Here is a 19,570-nt window from a genome sequence, read left to right as displayed (position 1 = left end):
GCCTGGGAGGACGCTACATTATTTAGTGTAGAAGTTTTGACTTGAATGGCTTTTGTGTGAGTTATGGATTGTGGACTTAGCCATAACTTGTAGATTTCAACATTTTTGGTTTAATTCATAACCATAATTTTTAAGTAACTGTGTTTTTCCAAACATGCCAAAGCTAGCCATAACTCAACTTGTTCCTTGAAATTCAGCCTTTTTGACCATATTCCACACACAATAGTTCCCTAAATCTAAGACCCCATGGACGGTCAATCCCTTCTCCCCCTTCGGCCATGTGCAACAGTGGTTGGCTGTAGGACCTATGCCCAACCCTCCACAGATGGCCAACCCCCTGCTGCACTTTTTAAGGGTTTGTGGACCCTTTTGTGGGGTTTACGAATACTTGTAATCCTGTAAATCCACGTTGGATGTCCCACAGGGTTAAAAAAACCTGGCACCAGGTCATCAAACATTGTGGGAGGTCCAGCAAGGATTCAAGATCACTCTCCATGGGTTTACAAATCCTTGACTACGGCTTGTGGACCTCTGAGGGCTGTGTCCTATGGCTTCAAACCCAACCCATGGCTCTCTGAACTATCCCAACATAATTGGAATTATTTTTATTTTAAACTTGGGTCGTCTCCTTGGTCCCTCCCATGAGCCAGTGGTCTAGGGGATGCTCTGCCTGTGTCCTATGGCTCCTTCGAGACTATGTCCCCGCATTTGAGATTGATGACTGGAACATTTTTCTCCAAGATGTGGCCAGTCATGGTGCGGCCAGTCAATCAGATTGCTGCAGGATTGTTGACCTGGATTTGGGTTTGCCTACTCGAAAATCTCCCTTGCCCAATCAGAGCTGAGTATTTTAAAAAAGGAGTGTCTGTGAATGGTTTGCAAATTATCAGTACCAATATCTCTAACTTGATTGACAACTCGCATAAACTTCAAGTACATCAGAGACACTTTTCCAACACTAACTAATATCTTGCAAACAACTGAACACCAAGCAAAGGCACTACTTCCATTATAAGTTCTACATTCATGTATAGTTTGGTGCAATTCTGTTCAGCTCGTTTTTCTGAATTGGAGAACACAGAATCCTTTGGGAGGTAAAAGGGGAAATGTAACTTTTTTGTCCCCTATTTTTTTGACCCACCCCACTTGATGGAGCGACATAAAACTTGCCATGTCGAATATAAACCAGTTGACTTTTTTAGAGAAGTTTCATGAAGATTTATCGAATGTGCCACAGTTATTAATTGCCTTTAAATGGCACATCTGATCTAGCAATAACTACAAAGGAGCTATCGCTATCCCCTTTCGTACCACTTATTAATTCTCCCTTTCAACCTCTCCTATCTCTTTCACATTGTATTTCTTTTTTCTATCCTCCCTCTTTTATATATATTTTTTTTAATTCTTACATCTCGGCTTTTCTTTTGATTTCTTCCGCAATACCATCCCGCTATAGCCCTACATTTTTCTTCAGGCTTAACCAAACAGCTCGATTCCTGCTTTCTTCCTTTTTTTTTTAAGTGTTCTTTGCCCTGTGTATTAAGACAAGGTGGTTGGGCACAAGAGAGGACCAGGAGGAATGCAGCTAGGTCGTGGGCTCCATTGACCCAATCTTGATGACACCATTGATCACACCTCAGTAAAGATGACAGAGCCAGCCACAGGCACACATTGGTAACACACTTGTAGAATGTTAATAGAAACAACAAAATGCAATATGAAAAATACACTGAAAGAAATACGTGTATAATATGGGATGAAAGGTGGAAAGTGTACATCTAAGTTAGAAGCTAATGACTAGAGTTGTTCACTTACACATCTTTGGTTGAATACCCTACGACAAAAGTTAAGAGCGAATTAAAAAGTATAATAAAAAAAGAGTAAAATGAAGAAAAACACAGACATGGAAGGGAAATGAACGGAAAATACAGAGGCTACCTCCCTGTCATTGCGATTGAGTTCAAATTAATTTTGCTCAATATAATAAGTGGCCGTGCGAGCACTTAATTTCTCATCTTTTCTTATGAATCACTTTGGGGCTGTGCCATTGTTTTGAAATAAAGATCAAGACTAAAGGTGAGCCCTGACATCTTTATCTCCAAATGCCTGCTCCACAATATAGTGTCTGGTTAGTCCCATTTCCGACAGCTGATGATAAAGCAACCGTTTTATGATCATTTTAAAACGGGACTTCCCTGAGCCTTTAAAATACACTTTGACTGACCACATTTGGCTCAACTTCAACCCTTAAAAATTCCACCACCCAAATGCTTGAAAGCATGGTTAAATGCACTCCTATCCTACGTGGGCATGATCACGTAAATTTGACATTTTGCATTACTCTTGTCACTAAAAATTCTTGAAATTATGCAATGAGTCCTTTTGTGTGATTATGCTGTCAATCGCTGTAAAAATATAAAGCAGGAACAGTGTGAACAACCAAAATGCAAGCGGCTGTTCTCGGCAATTGCCTTTTTGAATTATTTTTTTTAGTGAAATGTACCATTACGTCAAAGATTGACATACAGATGCATTTTATGGTAAAATATAGCGCTAGATGATGGATTTGCAGTGCAAATAAATAAGCATATTTTAGCTGAACTTTCCCAAAATTTCATGTAATTACGAGTCAGCAAATGATGCAAATTTGCAATAGTCGTTAAGTAAGGTCTCTACCTTCCGGTCTTCTACAACAAACCTATGGAATTCCATTTTCACCATCTTACCTTGCTAGCATCCTGAGGAAAGACAAGGACTGCCACGTCCAGTAGTTTCTTCAATACTGAGATTCAATTTACATCTGACTTTGAGATCTGTGGATCTAAATTATAATTATAATCCACTAGAACAAATAATTGAAAGTTAATATCTTTTGTGCTGGTATGGGGGGGGGGGGGCGATGATTAGGGGGTGAGAGCCATGGTAGCAAACAGTTTAGTTGCTTTGACTGACTTTGCATTTTATGATTTTATACATTGTGTAAGAATCAGATGGGTCTTGCATTGTAGCAATGTGCTGGCATGACAGATTGATAGATTAGAACCTCTAGCCTGTCTGCCTTTTGTTAATACTCACGGGGCGTTACTATCTCCTTCTTTTGTGAGCTCAGTAACCTTGCCACATCAGCATTTGTTCAGTTATGTATATGTTCCGGCCAGTTGGTGGTTAAGCTGGTGGCCGATTTGTTAATTCATTTGAGTTGCCACTATATTGGTTGCCTGGGCTACGGTGTTTTACATTAATATGTTGCCACAAGCTCAACTTGGATACTAAAGGACAATTCTTCTTGTTGTGTTACTGTAGATATGAGATCACAGGACTGCAAGCTCATTCTTTCCTCTGTCTCCGGAAAAAAGCACAGAAGCGAACTGCATAGAAAACTCCACAGTCAATATCACTTATTGTGATTGGTAGCAAAAAGAACTAACACAGTGTTCCGAAAATGTCTCACTTTCTTCTTTGAGATTCAGACACGTTCTCTCTAAAATCGCATAGACTGTGAGTAGTTTACTTTAATTTGTGTGACCCTTTATCATGTACTGCTTCTGGGAGGGACCATGACCCAGTGGCGTAACAAGGTCAGGTGGTACCCGTTGCGGAAAATTTCTTGTCACCCCGGCCTGAAAAGATGATAAAAATATTTGTTTAAAACACATATTTTTGCCATTTTGTCACCCCCCTCAGTGATGACACCTGGGGCCGCCGCACACACCGCACCCCTCTTTCTACGCCACTGCCATAACCTGTGACATAGACATGACTAGCGTATGTTATGTTGAGTTTCTCTTTTGATTTCATAGGAAATCCTCAAGAGCATCTCAGAATTGTTTGCTTGACATGTACACCTTGGCCCTGATGGATGAACATAGGCCTGGATTTGCTTAGATTTCACAAAGTACAGAGCAGAAAAGGAAGTTGCTGCGTTGCGTTGTGTGAAAGGAAAAGAGCAGAACTGCGCATATTTACAAAGATATGGCACAGGTAATCTCTTTTCTTGTGCTGGTGCACTCTGGGCTGCCTAGCATCAAACTCTAAATCAGGCTCTCAGTTTTGTAAACAATGAGATTTAGGTGGCTGCACAGATTACATTTGCATAGTTTATATAACAAGTGTTGCAGACCAATCAGTGTCTTATCAATAAACAGTAGATTGTGTGTATACATTATGAACCAAGGTGAAAATCTGCCAATCTTGTGTTGACAGCTCTTTGATATATCAAAACAACTAGATACCTCTGCTAAGTAAAAGTTAAAAAGGGTTGTCACCATGTATGCATCATTGCTTTAACCCATTGCTTGTATGAAATACTTTAGTATTCACGTTCGCAGATTTTTACACAGGAATACAATGTAATGCTTGTACCAATTTTAGTAATTCTGGATCAATCCTCATGGAACATAATTTACTCGAGAGTCTAGACCTGCTACCTTTATGAAAAGTGGTTACATAATCAACCATACACCAGTAAAAATTGTTTTTATTACTAATTACTCTACTCACAACTACAGTGTTGTCCACAGAAGATGCACTAGAGGGATCACACATTGCTCAGTAGGGCAAATGCCTGCTTCTTTTGTACAACCTAAGAGACATTTTACCGTTTATGTAACATAAAGGTTGCCTTCTAAACCAAGGAGTTCTCTCATGCTTTACATGAATAATTTATCCTAAACACTCTTTTTAGGTCTTCCCAACAGGCAACTTTTATCTGACTGTTGTCATAAGACCTCTTGTGTAAAAATACCAAAAACGTACAGTGGGCTCAGAGTCTCTCCACCTCAATTATTACCATTGGTTGACCTTCCTGTCACTATTGTTTGGCTGCTTCTTATTTGATGACTGGCCTTCCTCTTCCTCTGTTTGTCCTTTCCCTGGGGTACGGCCTCTTTACCATCCTTTTGATTGGATGACTTATATACTTTGACTGCTCACATTCAGGGAACTACTTTAATGATTAATGGCAGTAGATTGATACCTGATACACACATAAAGGGGTGGAGAGGAAGAACCACATTTAACAAACAGGGATGAGCGGTGACACAGTTATTGGTTTGAAAAAACTGCCCTCACTCACACACCAATGTGTGTGACATGCTTCATCATCGGGTCTGCTGCGAGGCCCTGGCGTAGCCACGCACAGAACGGAACATAAAACACTTAGACAGAACACTAAATGTAGGTGACAAACGGTGTTCACAACAGAATGTGTCAGTCCAAGAACGGGTACAGTGATAGAACAAAAAGGGCAGTCAAATTGGTGAACTTAAAAACTGGCTCATGGATACCTAATATGCCTTTATTCATAGGTTCCAAGGTGCAGTGTATGCCACCTCACCACTGACACCAAAAGTATTTACCTGGGGCTACCTAAACCCTGGGAACAGAGAGGACACACGAATTGTAACTCACAGGGAGTGATCTATTTAATTACTTGCCCCTGTACTAAACAATACGTAGGAATGACTAACAGGAAGGTGAAGACCCGTATAACTGAACACCGTAGCACGATTAGATGTGGCAGATCTAATACAAGGCTTACAACACATTTTATTGAGGCGGGTCATACCGCAGAGGATCTTAGATGGACAGTTATTGAAAAACCCAACCTAGGGCCGGTAAACAGACAAAATATCGACTACAAAATATCGAATGGACATAATATCGAGCACAAAATATAGGCTGGACAAAATATCGAATGGACAGAATATAGTCATCAAAAATATCGTTTTGAAGGTAAGTAATCTAATATCGAATTTTAAAATATAGATAGTCAAAATATCGAAGTACATAATATAGGTTACTAAAAATATCTAACATTTAATAATATCGATTTTTTTTTAGGGTATTTTATGTGTTAAAAGTGTTTATTTATGTTATAATGTAATTTAAGTAATGAATTTAATGTTATTTAAATTTTGCGTAATTTAATTCTGTAGCGGGTTGTGGGGGAATAGGGTGGGAAGTAATTTAATTATAATTAATTAAATATGTAAATTTATTTATTGGTATTTGTTTATAATTAATTGTTAATTAATTTTTATTTGGTAATTCAATTTTAATTGCCAATTCATTTTATTTAATTGATTAATTGATAATTATGTTAATTTAACTAATTTAATTTCCATAGCGGGTTGTGGGTTTATAGGGGAATAGGGTGGGAAGTAATTTAATTATAACTAATTACATATGTTATTTGTTTTTGGTATTTATTAGATTTTAATTGTTAAGTAACTTTTTAATTACTAATTAATTAATTATTAATAGATAACTAATTGTAATTAATAATTTAAATTAGTATTTGTAATTGATTAATTATTATATTATATTAAATTGGTAATTACTTTAATTACATTTTATTATAGATATTAATATCTATATTTGTTTAATTAATATATGAAGTATCTACTTTCCATACTGTTGCACTCACTGGAGTGGGAATAGTAATTTTTACCCCTACGCTATCCAACGCTTTCCCTACTGTTGCACTCTCTGGAGTGGGAATAGTAATTTGTACCCCTACGCTATCCAACGTTTTCCCTACTGTTGCACTCTCTGGAGTGGGAATAGTAATTTTTACCCCTACGCTATCCAATGCTTTCCCTACTGTTGCACTCTCTGGAGTGGGAATAGTAATTTGTACCCCTACGCTATCCAACCCTTTCCCTACTGTTGCACTCATTGGAGTGGGAATAGTAATTATTACCCCTACGCTATCAAACGCTTTCCCTACTGTTGCACTCTTTGGAGTGGGAATAGTAATTTGTAACCCTACGCTATCCAATCCTTTCCCTACTGTTGCACTCTTTGGAGTGGGAATAGTAATTTTTACCCCTACGCTATCCAACGCTTTCCCTACTGTTGCACTCTCTGGAGTGGGAATAATAATTTTTACCCCTACGCTATCCAACGCTTTCCCTACTGTTGCACTCTCTGGAGTGGGAATAGTAATTTTTACCCCTACGCTATCCAACCATTTCTCTACTGTTGCACTCTCTGGAGTGGGAATAGTAATTTGTACCCCTGCGCTATCCAACCCTTTCTCTACTGTTGCACTCTCTGGAGTGGGAATAGTAATTTGTACCCCTACGCTATCCAACGCTTTCCCTACTGTTGCAGTCTCTGAAGTGGGAATAGTAATTTTTACTTCTACGCTATCCAACGCCTTCTCTACTGTAGCACTCTCTGAAGTGGGAATAGTAATTTTTACCCCTACGCTATCCAACGCTTTCCCTACTGTTGCACTCTCTGGAGTGGGAATAGTAATTTTTACCCCTACGCTATCCAACCCTTTCTCTTCTGTTGCACTCTCTGGAGTGGGAATAGTAATTTGTACCCCTACGCTATCCAACGCTTTCCCTACTGTTGCACTCTCTGAAGTGGGAATAGTAATTTTTACCCCAACGCTATCCAACCGTTTCTCTACTGTTGCACTCTCTGGAGTGGGAATAGTAATTTGTACCCCTACGCTATCCAACCCTTTCTCTACTGTTGCACTCTCTGGAGTGGGAATAGTAATTATTACCCCTATGCTATCCAACGCTTTCCCTACTGTTGCACTCACTGGAGTGGGAATAGTAATCTTTACCCCTACACTATCCAACCCTTTCCCTACTGTTGCACTCTTTGGAGTGGGAATAGTAATTATTACCCCTACGCTATCCAACGCTTTCCCTACTGTTGCACTCTCTGGAGTGGGAAAAGTAATTTTTACCCCTACGCTATCCAACGCTTTCCCTACTGTTGCACTCTCTGGAGTGGGAATAGTAATTTGTACCCCTACGCTATCCAACACTTTCCCTACTGTTGCATTCTCTGGAGTGGGAATAGTAATTTTTACCCCTACGCTATCCAATGCTTCACTACTGTTGCACTCTCTGGAGTGGGAATAGTAATTTTTACCCCTACGCTATCCAACACTTTCCCTACTGTTGCACTCACTGCAGTGGGAATAGCAATTTTTACCCCTACGCTATCCAACCCTTTCTCTACTGTTGCACTCTCTGGAGTGGGAATAGTAATATGTACCCCTACGCTATCCAACGCTTTCCCTACTGTTGCACTCTCTGAAGTGGGAATAGTAATTTTTACCTCTACGCTATCCAACGCCTTATCTACTGTAGCACTCTCTGGAGCGGGAATAGTAATTTTTACCCCTACGCTATCCAACGCTTTCCCTACTGTTGCACTCTCTGGAGTGGGAATAGTAATTTTTACCCCTACGCTATCCAACCCTTTCTCTACTGTTGCACTCTCTGGAGTGGGAATAGTAATTTGTACCATTACGCTATCCAACCCTTTCTCTACTGTTGCACTCTCTGGGGTGGGAATAGTAATTTGTACCCCTACGCTATCCAACACTTTCCCTACTGTTGCACTCTTTGGAGTGGGAATAGTAATTATTACCCCTACGCTATCCAACACTTTCCCTACTGTTGCACTCTCTGGAGTGGGAATAATAATTTTTACCCCTACGCTATCCAACGCTTTCCCTACTGTTGCACTCTCTGGAGTGGGAATAGTAATTTTTACCCCTACGCTATCCAACCATTTCTCTACTGTTGCACTCTCTGGAGTGGGAATAGTAATTTGTACCCCTGCGCTATCCAACCCTTTCTCTACTGTTGCACTCTCTGGAGTGGGAATAGTAATTTGTACCCCTACGCTATCCAACGCTTTCCCTACTGTTGCAGTCTCTGAAGTGGGAATAGTAATTTTTACTTCTACGCTATCCAACGCCTTCTCTACTGTAGCACTCTCTGAAGTGGGAATAGTAATTTTTACCCCTACGCTATCCAACGCTTTCCCTACTGTTGCACTCTCTGGAGTGGGAATAGTAATTTGTACCCCTACGCTATCCAACCCTTTCTCTACTGTTGCACTCTTTGGAGTGGGAATAGTAATTTGTACCCCTACGCTATCCAACGCTTTCCCTACTGTTGCACTCTCTGAAGTGGGAATAGTAATTTTTACCCCAACGCTATCCAACCGTTTCTCTACTGTTGCACTCTCTGGAGTGGGAATAGTAATTTGTACCCCTACGCTATCCAACCCTTTCTCTACTGTTGCACTCTCTGGGGTGGGAATAGTAATTTGTACCCCTACGCTATCCAACACTTTCCCTACTGTTGCACTCTTTGGAGTGGGAATAGTAATTATTACCCCTACGCTATCCAAAGCTTTCCCTACTGTTGCACTCTCTGGAGTGGAAATAGTTATTTTTACCCCTACGCTATCCAACGCCTTCCCTACCGTTGCACTCTCTGGAGTGGGAATAGTAATTTGTACCCCTACGCTATCCAACCCTTTCCCTACCGTTGCACTCTCTGGAGTTGGAATAGTAATTTTTACCCCTACGCTATCCAACGCTTTCACTACTGTTGCACTCTCTGGAGTGGGAATAGTAATTTTTACCCCTACGCTATCCAACGCTTTCCCTACTGTTGCACTCACTGGAGTGGGAATAGTAATTTTTACCCCTATGCTATTCAAACGCTTTCCCTACTGTTGCATTCTCTGGAGTGGGAAAAGTAATTTTTACCCCTACGCTATCCAACGCTTTCCCTACTGTTGCACTCTCTGGAGTGGGAATAGTAATTATTACCCCTACGCTATCCAAAGCTTTCCCTACTGTTGCACTCTCTGGAGTGGAAATAGTAATTTTTACCCCTACGCTATCCAACGCCTTCCCAACTGTTGCACTCTCTGGAGTGGGAATAGTAATTTGTACCCCTACGCTATCCAACCCTTTCCCTACCGTTGCACTCTCTGGAGTTGGAATAGTAATTTTTACCCCTACGCTATCCAACGCTTTCACTACTGTTGCACTCTCTGGAGTGGGAATAGTAATTTTTACCCCTACGCTATCCAACGCTTTCCCTACTGTTGCACTCACTGGAGTGGGAATAGTAATTTTTACCCCTATGCTATTCAAACGCTTTCCCTACTGTTGCATTCTCTGGAGTGGGAAAAGTAATTTTTACCCCTACGCTATCCAACGCTTTCCCTACTGTTGCACTCTCTGGAGTGGGAAGAGTAATTTGTACCCCTACGCTATCCAACGCTTTCCCTACTATTGCACTCTCTGGAGTGGGAATAGTAATTTGTACCCCTACGCTATCCAACCCTTCCCCTACTGTTGCACTCTTTCTAGTGGGAATAGTAATTATTACCCCTACTCTATCCAACGCTTACCCTACTGTTGCACTCTACGGAGTGGGAATAGTAATTGTTACCCCTACGCTATCCAACCCTTTCTTTACTGTTGCACTCTCTGGAGTGGGAATAGTAATTTTTACCCCTACGCTATCCAACGCTTTCCCTACTGTTGCACTCTTTGGAGTGGGAATAGTAATTTGTACCCCTACGCTATCCAATGCTTTCCCTACTGTTGCACTCTTTGGAGTGGGAATAGTAAGTTTTTACCCCTACGCTATCCAACGCTTTCCCTACTGTTGCACTCTCTGGAGTGGGAATAGTAATTTTTACCCCTACGCTATCCAACGCTTTCCCTACTGTTGCACTCTCCGGAGTGGGAATAGTAATTTTTACCCCTACGCTATCCAACCCTTTCTCTACTGTTGCACTCTCCGGAGTGGGAATAGTAATTTGTACCCCTACGCTATCCAACGCTTTCCCTACTGTTGCACTCTCTGAAGTGGGAATAGTAATTTTTACTTCTACGCTATCCAACGCCTTATTTACTGTAGCACTCTCTGGAGTGGGAATAGTAATTTGTAGCCCTACGCTATCCAACGCTTTCCCTACTGTTGCACTCTCTGGAGTCGGAATAGTAATTTTTACCCCTACGCTATCCAACCTTTTCTCTACTGTTGCACTCTCTGGAGTGGGAATAGTAATTTGTACCCCTACATTATCCAATGCTTTCCCTACTGTTGCACTCTCTGAAGTGGGAATATTAATTTTTACCCCTACGCTATCCAACCCTTTCTCTACTGTTGCAGTCTCTGGAGTGGGAATAATAATTTGTACCCCTACTCTAGCCAACCCTTTCTCTACTGTTGCACTCTCTGGAGTGGGAATAGTAATTATTACCCCTACGCTATCCAACGCTTTCCCTACTGTTGCACTCACTGGAGTGGGAATAGTAATTTTTACCCATACGCTATCCAACCCTTTCCCTACTGTTGCACTCTTTGGAGTGGGAATAGTAATTATTACCCCTACGCTATCCAACGCTTTCCCTACTGTTGCACTCTCTGGAGTGGGAATAGTAATTTTTACCCCTACGCTATCCAACGCTTTCCCTACTGTTGCACTCTCTGGAGTGGGAATAGTAATTTGTACCCCTACGCTATCCAACCCTTTCCCTACTGTTGCACTCTCTGGAGTGGGAATAGTAATTTGTACCCCTACGCTATGCAACGCTTTCCCTACTGTTGCACTCTCTGGAGTGGGAATAGTAATTTTTACCCCTTACGCTATCCAACGCTTTCCCTACTGTTGCACTCTCTGGAGTGGGAATAGTAATTTGTACCCCTACACTATCCAACCCTTTCCCTACTGTTGCACTCTTTGGAGTGGGAATAGTAATTATCACCCCTACGCTATCCAACGCTTTCCCTACTGTTGCACTCACTGGAGTGGGAATAGTAATTTTTACCCCTATGCTATCCAACGCTTTCCCTACTGTTGCATTCTCTGGAGTGGGAAAAGTAATTTTTACCCCTACGCTATCCAACACTTTCCCTACTGTTGCACTCTCTGGAGTGGGAAGAGTAATTTGTACCCCTACGCTATCCAACGCTTTCCCTACTGTTGCACTCTCTGGAATGGGAATAGTAATTTGTACCCCTACGCTATCCAACCCTTCCCCTACTGTTGCACTCTTTCTAGTGGGAATAGTAATTATTACCCCTACTCTATCCAACGCTTACCCTACTGTTGCACTCTATGGAGTGGGAATAGTAATTGTTACCCCTACGCTATCCAACCCTTTCTTTACTGTTGCACTCTCTGGAGTGGGAATAGTAATTTTTACCCCTACGCTATCCAACGCTTTCCCTACAGTTGCACTCTTTGGAGTGGGAATAGTAATTTGTACCCCTACGCTATCTAATGCTTTCCCTACTGTTGCACTCTTTGGAGTGGGAATAGTAAGTTTTTACCCCTACGCTATCCAACGCTTTCCCTACTGTTGCACTCTCTGGAGTGGGAATAGTAATTTTTACCCCTACGCTATCCAACGCTTTCCCTACAGTTGCACTCTTTGGAGTGGGAATAGTAATTTGTACCCCTACGCTATCTAATGCTTTCCCTACTGTTGCACTCTTTGGAGTGGGAATAGTAAGTTTTTACCCCTACGCTATCCAACGCTTTCCCTACTGTTGCACTCTCTGGAGTGGGAATAGTAATTTTTACCCCTACGCTATCCAACGCTTTCACTACTGTTGCACTCTCCGGAGTGGGAATAGTAATTTTTTCCCCTACGCTATCCAACCCTTTCTCTACTGTTGCACTCTTTGGAGTGGGAATAGTAATTTGTACCCCTACGCTATACAACCCTTTCCCTACTGTTGCACTCTCCGGAGTGGGAATAGTAATTTGTACCCCTACGCTATCCAACGCTTTCCCTACTGTTGCACTCTCTGAAGTGGGAATAGTAATTTTTACTTCTACGCTATCCAACGCCTTATTTACTGTAGCACTCTCTGGAGTGGGAATAGTAATTTGTAGCCCTACGCTATCCAACGCTTTCCCTACTGTTGCACTCTCTGGAGTCGGAATAGTAATTTTTACCCCTACGCTATCCAACCTTTTCTCTACTGTTGCACTCTCTGGAGTGGGAATAGTAATTTGTACCCCTACATTATCCAATGCTTTCCCTACTGTTGCACTCTCTGAAGTGGGAATATTAATTTTTACCCCTACGCTATCCAACCCTTTCTCTACTGTTGCAGTCTCTGGAGTGGGAATAATAATTTGTACCCCTACTCTAGCCAACCCTTTCTCTACTGTTGCACTCTCTGGAGTGGGAATAGTAATTATTACCCCTACGCTATCCAACGCTTTCCCTACTGTTGCACTCACTGGAGTGGGAATAGTAATTTTTACCCATACGCTATCCAACCCTTTCCCTACTGTTGCACTCTTTGGAGTGGGAATAGTAATTATTACCCCTATGCTATCCAACGCTTTCCCTACTGTTGCACTCTCTGGAGTGGGAATAGTAATTTTTACCCCTACGCTATCCAACGCTTTCCCTACTGTTGCACTCTCTGGAGTGGGAATAGTAATTTGTACCCCTACGCTATCCAACCCTTTCCCTACTGTTGCACTCTCTGGAGTGGGAATAGTAATTTGTACCCCTACGCTATGCAACGCTTTCCCTACTGTTGCACTCTCTGGAGTGGGAATAGTAATTTTTACCCCTTACGCTATCCAACGCTTTCCCTACTGTTGCACTCTCTGGAGTGGGAATAGTAATTTGTACCCCTACACTATCCAACCCTTTCCCTACTGTTGCACTCTTTGGAGTGGGAATAGTAATTATCACCCCTACGCTATCCAACGCTTTCCCTACTGTTGCACTCACTGGAGTGGGAATAGTAATTTTTACCCCTATGCTATCCAACGCTTTCCCTACTGTTGCATTCTCTGGAGTGGGAAAAGTAATTTTTACCCCTACGCTATCCAACACTTTCCCTACTGTTGCACTCTCTGGAGTGGGAAGAGTAATTTGTACCCCTACGCTATCCAACGCTTTCCCTACTGTTGCACTCTCTGGAATGGGAATAGTAATTTGTACCCCTACGCTATCCAACCCTTCCCCTACTGTTGCACTCTTTCTAGTGGGAATAGTAATTATTACCCCTACTCTATCCAACGCTTACCCTACTGTTGCACTCTATGGAGTGGGAATAGTAATTGTTACCCCTACGCTATCCAACCCTTTCTTTACTGTTGCACTCTCTGGAGTGGGAATAGTAATTTTTACCCCTACGCTATCCAACGCTTTCCCTACAGTTGCACTCTTTGGAGTGGGAATAGTAATTTGTACCCCTACGCTATCTAATGCTTTCCCTACTGTTGCACTCTTTGGAGTGGGAATAGTAAGTTTTTACCCCTACGCTATCCAACGCTTTCCCTACTGTTGCACTCTCTGGAGTGGGAATAGTAATTTTTACCCCTACGCTATCCAACGCTTTCACTACTGTTGCACTCTCCGGAGTGGGAATAGTAATTTTTTCCCCTACGCTATCCAACCCTTTCTCTACTGTTGCACTCTTTGGAGTGGGAATAGTAATTTGTACCCCTACGCTATACAACCCTTTCCCTACCGTTGCACTCTCTGGAGTTGGAATAGTAATTTTTACCCCTACGCTATCCAACGCTTTCACTACTGTTGCACTCTCTGGAGTGGGAATAGTAATTTTTACCCCTACGCTATCCAACGCTTTCCCTACTGTTGCACTCACTGGAGTGGGAATAGTAATTTTTACCCCTATGCTATTCAAACGCTTTCCCTACTGTTGCATTCTCTGGAGTGGGAATAGTAATTATTACCCCTGCTCTATCCAACGCTTACCCTACTGTTGCACTCTATGGAGTGGGAATAGTAATTGTTACCCCTACGCTATCCAACCCTTTCTTTACTGTTGCACTCTCTGGAGTGGGAATAGTAATTTTTACCCCTACGCTATCCAACGCTTTCCCTACTGTTGCACTCTTTGGAGTGGGAATAGTAATTTGTACCCCTACGCTATCCAATGCTTTCCCTACTGTTGCACTCTCTGGAGTGGGAATAGTACGTTTTTACCCCTACGCTATCCAACGCTTTCCCTACTGTTGCACTCTCTGGAGTGGGAATAGTAATTTGTACCCCTACGCTATCCAACCCTCTCCCTACTGTTGCACTCTTTGGAGTGGGAATAGTAATTATTACCCCTACGCTATCCAAAGCTTTCCCTACTGTTGCACTCTCTGGAGTGGAAATAGCAATTTTTACCCCTACGCTATCCAACGCCTTCCCTACTGTTGCACTCTCTGGAGTGGGAATAGTAATTTGTACCCCTACGCTATCCAACCCTTTCCCTACCGTTGCACTCTCTGGAGTTGGAATAGTAATTTTTACCCCTACGCTATCCAACGCTTTCACTACTGTTGCACTCTCTGGAGTGGGAATAGTAATTTTTACCCCTACGCTATCCAACGCTTTCCCTACTGTTGCACTCACTGGAGTGGGAATAGTAATTTTTACCCCTATGCTATTCAAACGCTTTCCCTACTGTTGCATTCTCTGGAGTGGGAAAAGTAATTTTTACCCCTACGCTATCCAACGCTTTCCCTACTGTTGCACTCTCTGGAGTGGGAAGAGTAATTTGTACCCCTACGCTATCCAACGCTTTCCCTACTGTTGCACTCTCTGGAGTGAGAATAGTAATTTGTACCCCTACGCTATCCAACCCTTCCCCTACTGTTGCACTCTTTCTAGTGGGAATAGTAAGTTTTTACCCCTACGCTATCCAACGCTTTCCCTACTGTTGCACTCTATGGAGTGGGAATAGTAATTGTTACCCCTACGCTATCCAACCCTTTCTTTACTGTTGCACTCTCTGGAGTGGGAATAGTAATTTTTACCCCTACGCTATCCAACGCTTTCCCTACAGTTGCACTCTTTGGAGTGGGAATAGTAATTTGTACCCCTACGCTATCTAATGCTTTCCCTACTGTTGCACTCTTTGGAGTGGGAATAGTAAGTTTTTACCCCTACGCTATCCAACGCTTTCCCTACTGTTGCACTCTCTGGAGTGGGAATAGTAATTTTTACCCCTACGCTATCCAACGCTTTCACTACTGTTGCACTCTCCGGAGTGGGAATAGTAATTTTTTCCCCTACGCTATCCAACCCTTTCTCTACTGTTGCACTCTTTGGAGTGGGAATAGTAATTTGTACCCCTACGCTATACAACCCTTTCCCTACTGTTGCACTCTCCGGAGTGGGAATAGTAATTTGTACCCCTACGCTATCCAACGCTTTCCCTACTGTTGCACTCTCTGAAGTGGGAATAGTAATTTTTACTTCTACGCTATCCAACGCCTTATTTACTGTAGCACTCTCTGGAGTGGGAATAGTAATTTGTAGCCCTACGCTATCCAACGCTTTCCCTACTGTTGCACTCTCTGGAGTCGGAATAGTAATTTTTACCCCTACGCTATCCAACCTTTTCTCTACTGTTGCACTCTCTGGAGTGGGAATAGTAATTTGTACCCCTACATTATCCAATGCTTTCCCTACTGTTGCACTCTCTGAAGTGGGAATATTAATTTTTACCCCTACGCTATCCAACCCTTTCTCTACTGTTGCAGTCTCTGGAGTGGGAATAATAATTTGTACCCCTACTCTAGCCAACCCTTTCTCTACTCTTGCACTCTCTGGAGTGGGAATAGTAATTATTACCCCTACGCTATCCAACGCTTTCCCTACTGTTGCACTCACTGGAGTGGGAATAGTAATTTTTACCCATACGCTATCCAACCCTTTCCCTACTGTTGCACTCTTTGGAGTGTGAATAGTAATTATTACCCCTACGCTATCCAACGCTTTCCCTACTGTTGCACTCTCTGGAGTGGGAATAGTAATTTTTACCCCTACGCTATCCAACGCTTTCCCTACTGTTGCACTCTCTGGAGTGGGAATAGTAATTTGTACCCCTACGCTATCCAACCCTTTCCCTACTGTTGCACTCTCTGGAGTGGGAATAGTAATTTGTACCCCTACGCTATGCAACGCTTTCCCTACTGTTGCACTCTCTGGAGTGGGAATAGTAATTTTTACCCCTTACGCTATCCAACGCTTTCCCTACTGTTGCACTCTCTGGAGTGGGAATAGTAATTTGTACCCCTACACTATCCAACCCTTTCCCTACTGTTGCACTCTTTGGAGTGGGAATAGTAATTATCACCCCTACGCTATCCAACGCTTTCCCTACTGTTGCACTCACTGGAGTGGGAATAGTAATTTTTACCCCTATGCTATCCAACGCTTTCCCTACTGTTGCATTCTCTGGAGTGGGAAAAGTAATTTTTACCCCTACGCTATCCAACACTTTCCCTACTGTTGCACTCTCTGGAGTGGGAAGAGTAATTTGTACCCCTACGCTATCCAACGCTTTCCCTACTGTTGCACTCTCTGGAATGGGAATAGTAATTTGTACCCCTACGCTATCCAACCCTTCCCCTACTGTTGCACTCTTTCTAGTGGGAATAGTAATTATTACCCCTACTCTATCCAACGCTTACCCTACTGTTGCACTCTATGGAGTGGGAATAGTAATTGTTACCCCTACGCTATCCAACCCTTTCTTTACTGTTGCACTCTCTGGAGTGGGAATAGTAATTTTTACCCCTACGCTATCCAACGCTTTCCCTACAGTTGCACTCTTTGGAGTGGGAATAGTAATTTGGACCCCTACGCTATCTAATGCTTTCCCTACTGTTGCACTCTTTGGAGTGGGAATAGTAAGTATTTACCCCTACGCTATCCAACGCTTTCCCTACTGTTGCACTCTCTGGAGTGGGAATAGTAATTTTTACCCCTACGCTATCCAACGCTTTCACTACTGTTGCACTCTCCGGAGTGGGAATAGTAATTTTTTCCCCTACGCTATCCAACCCTTTCTCTACTGTTGCACTCTTTGGAGTGGGAATAGTAATTTGTACCCCTACGCTATACAACCCTTTCCCTACCGTTGCACTCTCTGGAGTTGGAATAGTAATTTTTACCCCTACGCTATCCAACGCTTTCACTACTGTTGCACTCTCTGGAGTGGGAATAGTAATTTTTACCCCTACGCTATCCAACGCTTTCCCTACTGTTGCACTCACTGGAGTGGGAATAGTAATTTTTACCCCTATGCTATTCAAACGCTTTCCCTACTGTTGCATTCTCTGGAGTGGGAAAAGTAATTTTTACCCCTACGCTATCCAACGCTTTCCCTACTGTTGCACTCTCTGGAGTGGGAAGAGTAATTTGTACCCCTACGCTATCCAACGCTTTCCCTACTGTTGCACTCTCTGGAGTGGGAATAGTAATTTGTACCCCTACGCTATCCAACCCTTCCCCTACTGTTGCACTCTTTCTAGTGGGAATAGTAATTATTACCCCTGCTCTATCCAACGCTTACCCTACTGTTGCACTCTATGGAGTGGGAATAGTAATTGTTACCCCTACGCTATCCAACCCTTTCTTTACTGTTGCACTCTCTGGAGTGGGAATAGTAATTTTTACCCCTACGCTATCCAACGCTTTCCCTACTGTTGCACTCTTTGGAGTGGGAATAGTAATTTGTACCCCTACGCTATCCAATGCTTTCCCTACTGTTGCACTCTCTGGAGTGGGAATAGTAAGTTTTTACCCCTACGCTATCCAGCGCTTTCCCTACTGTTGCACTCTCTGGAGTGGGAATAGTAATTTGTACCCCTACGCTATCCAACCCTCTCCCTACTGTTGCACTCTTTGGAGTGGGAATAGTAATTATTACCCCTACGCTATCCAAAGCTTTCCCTACTGTTGCACTCTCTGGAGTGGAAATAGTAATTTTTACCCCTACGCTATCCAACGCCTTCCCTACTGTTGCACTCTCTGGAGTGGGAATAGTAATTTGTACCCCTACGCTATCCAACCCTTTCCCTACCGTTGCACTCTCTGGAGTTGGAATAGTAATTTTTACCCCTACGCTATCCAACGCTTTCACTACTGTTGCACTCTCTGGAGTGGGAATAGTAATTTTTACCCCTACGCTATCCAACGCTTTCCCTACTGTTGCACTCACTGGAGTGGGAATAGTAATTTTTACCCCTATGCTATTCAAACGCTTTCCCTACTGTTGCATTCTCTGGAGTGGGAAAAGTAATTTTTACCCCTACGCTATCCAACGCTTTCCCTACTGTTGCACTCTCTGGAGTGGGAAGAGTAATTTGTACCCCTACGCTATCCAACGCTTTCCCTACTGTTGCACTCTCTGGAGTGAGAATAGTAATTTGTACCCCTACGCTATCCAACCCTTCCCCTACTGTTGCACTCTTTCTAGTGGGAATAGTAATTATTACCCCTACTCTATCCAACGCTTACCCTACTGTTGCACTCTATGGAGTGGGAATAGTAATTGTTACCCCTACGCTATCCAACCCTTTCTTTACTGTTGCACTCTCTGGAGTGGGAATAGTAATTTTTACCCCTACGCTATCCAACGCTTTCCCTACTGTTGCACTCTTTGGAGTGGGAATAGTAATTTGTACCCCTACGCTATCCAATGCTTTCCCTACTGTTGCACTCTTTGGAGTGGGAATAGTAAGTTTTTACCCCTACGCTATCCAACGCTTTCCCTACTGTTGCACTCTCTGGAGTGGGAATAGTAATTTTTACCCCTACGCTATCCAACACTTTCCCTACTGTTGCACTCTCTGAAGTGGGAATAGTAATTTGTACCCCTACGCTATCCAATGCTTTCCCTACTGTTGCACTCTTTGGAGTGGGAATAGTAAGTTTTTACCCCTACGCTATCCAACGCTTTCCCTACTGTTGCACTCTTTGGAGTGGGAATAGTAAGTT

The 19,570-nt window shown here is 42.7% G+C and overlaps 1 protein-coding gene across 1 annotated transcript in view; it reads right to left on the bottom strand.

Moving 5' to 3' along the window:
- RXFP1 (relaxin family peptide receptor 1) overlaps positions 1–19,570 on the bottom strand; it is a 1,193,379-nt gene that overhangs the window by 335,906 nt on the left and 837,903 nt on the right. The window lies entirely within an intron of this gene.

The sequence above is a fragment of the Lissotriton helveticus genome, chromosome 2_1 (assembly GCF_964261635.1).
Source record: "Lissotriton helveticus chromosome 2_1, aLisHel1.1, whole genome shotgun sequence".
Taxonomy (NCBI): Eukaryota; Metazoa; Chordata; class Amphibia; order Caudata; family Salamandridae; genus Lissotriton; species Lissotriton helveticus.
Note: the sequence above shows the minus strand (reverse complement) of the source record. Positions and strands in the feature narration are given on the sequence as shown.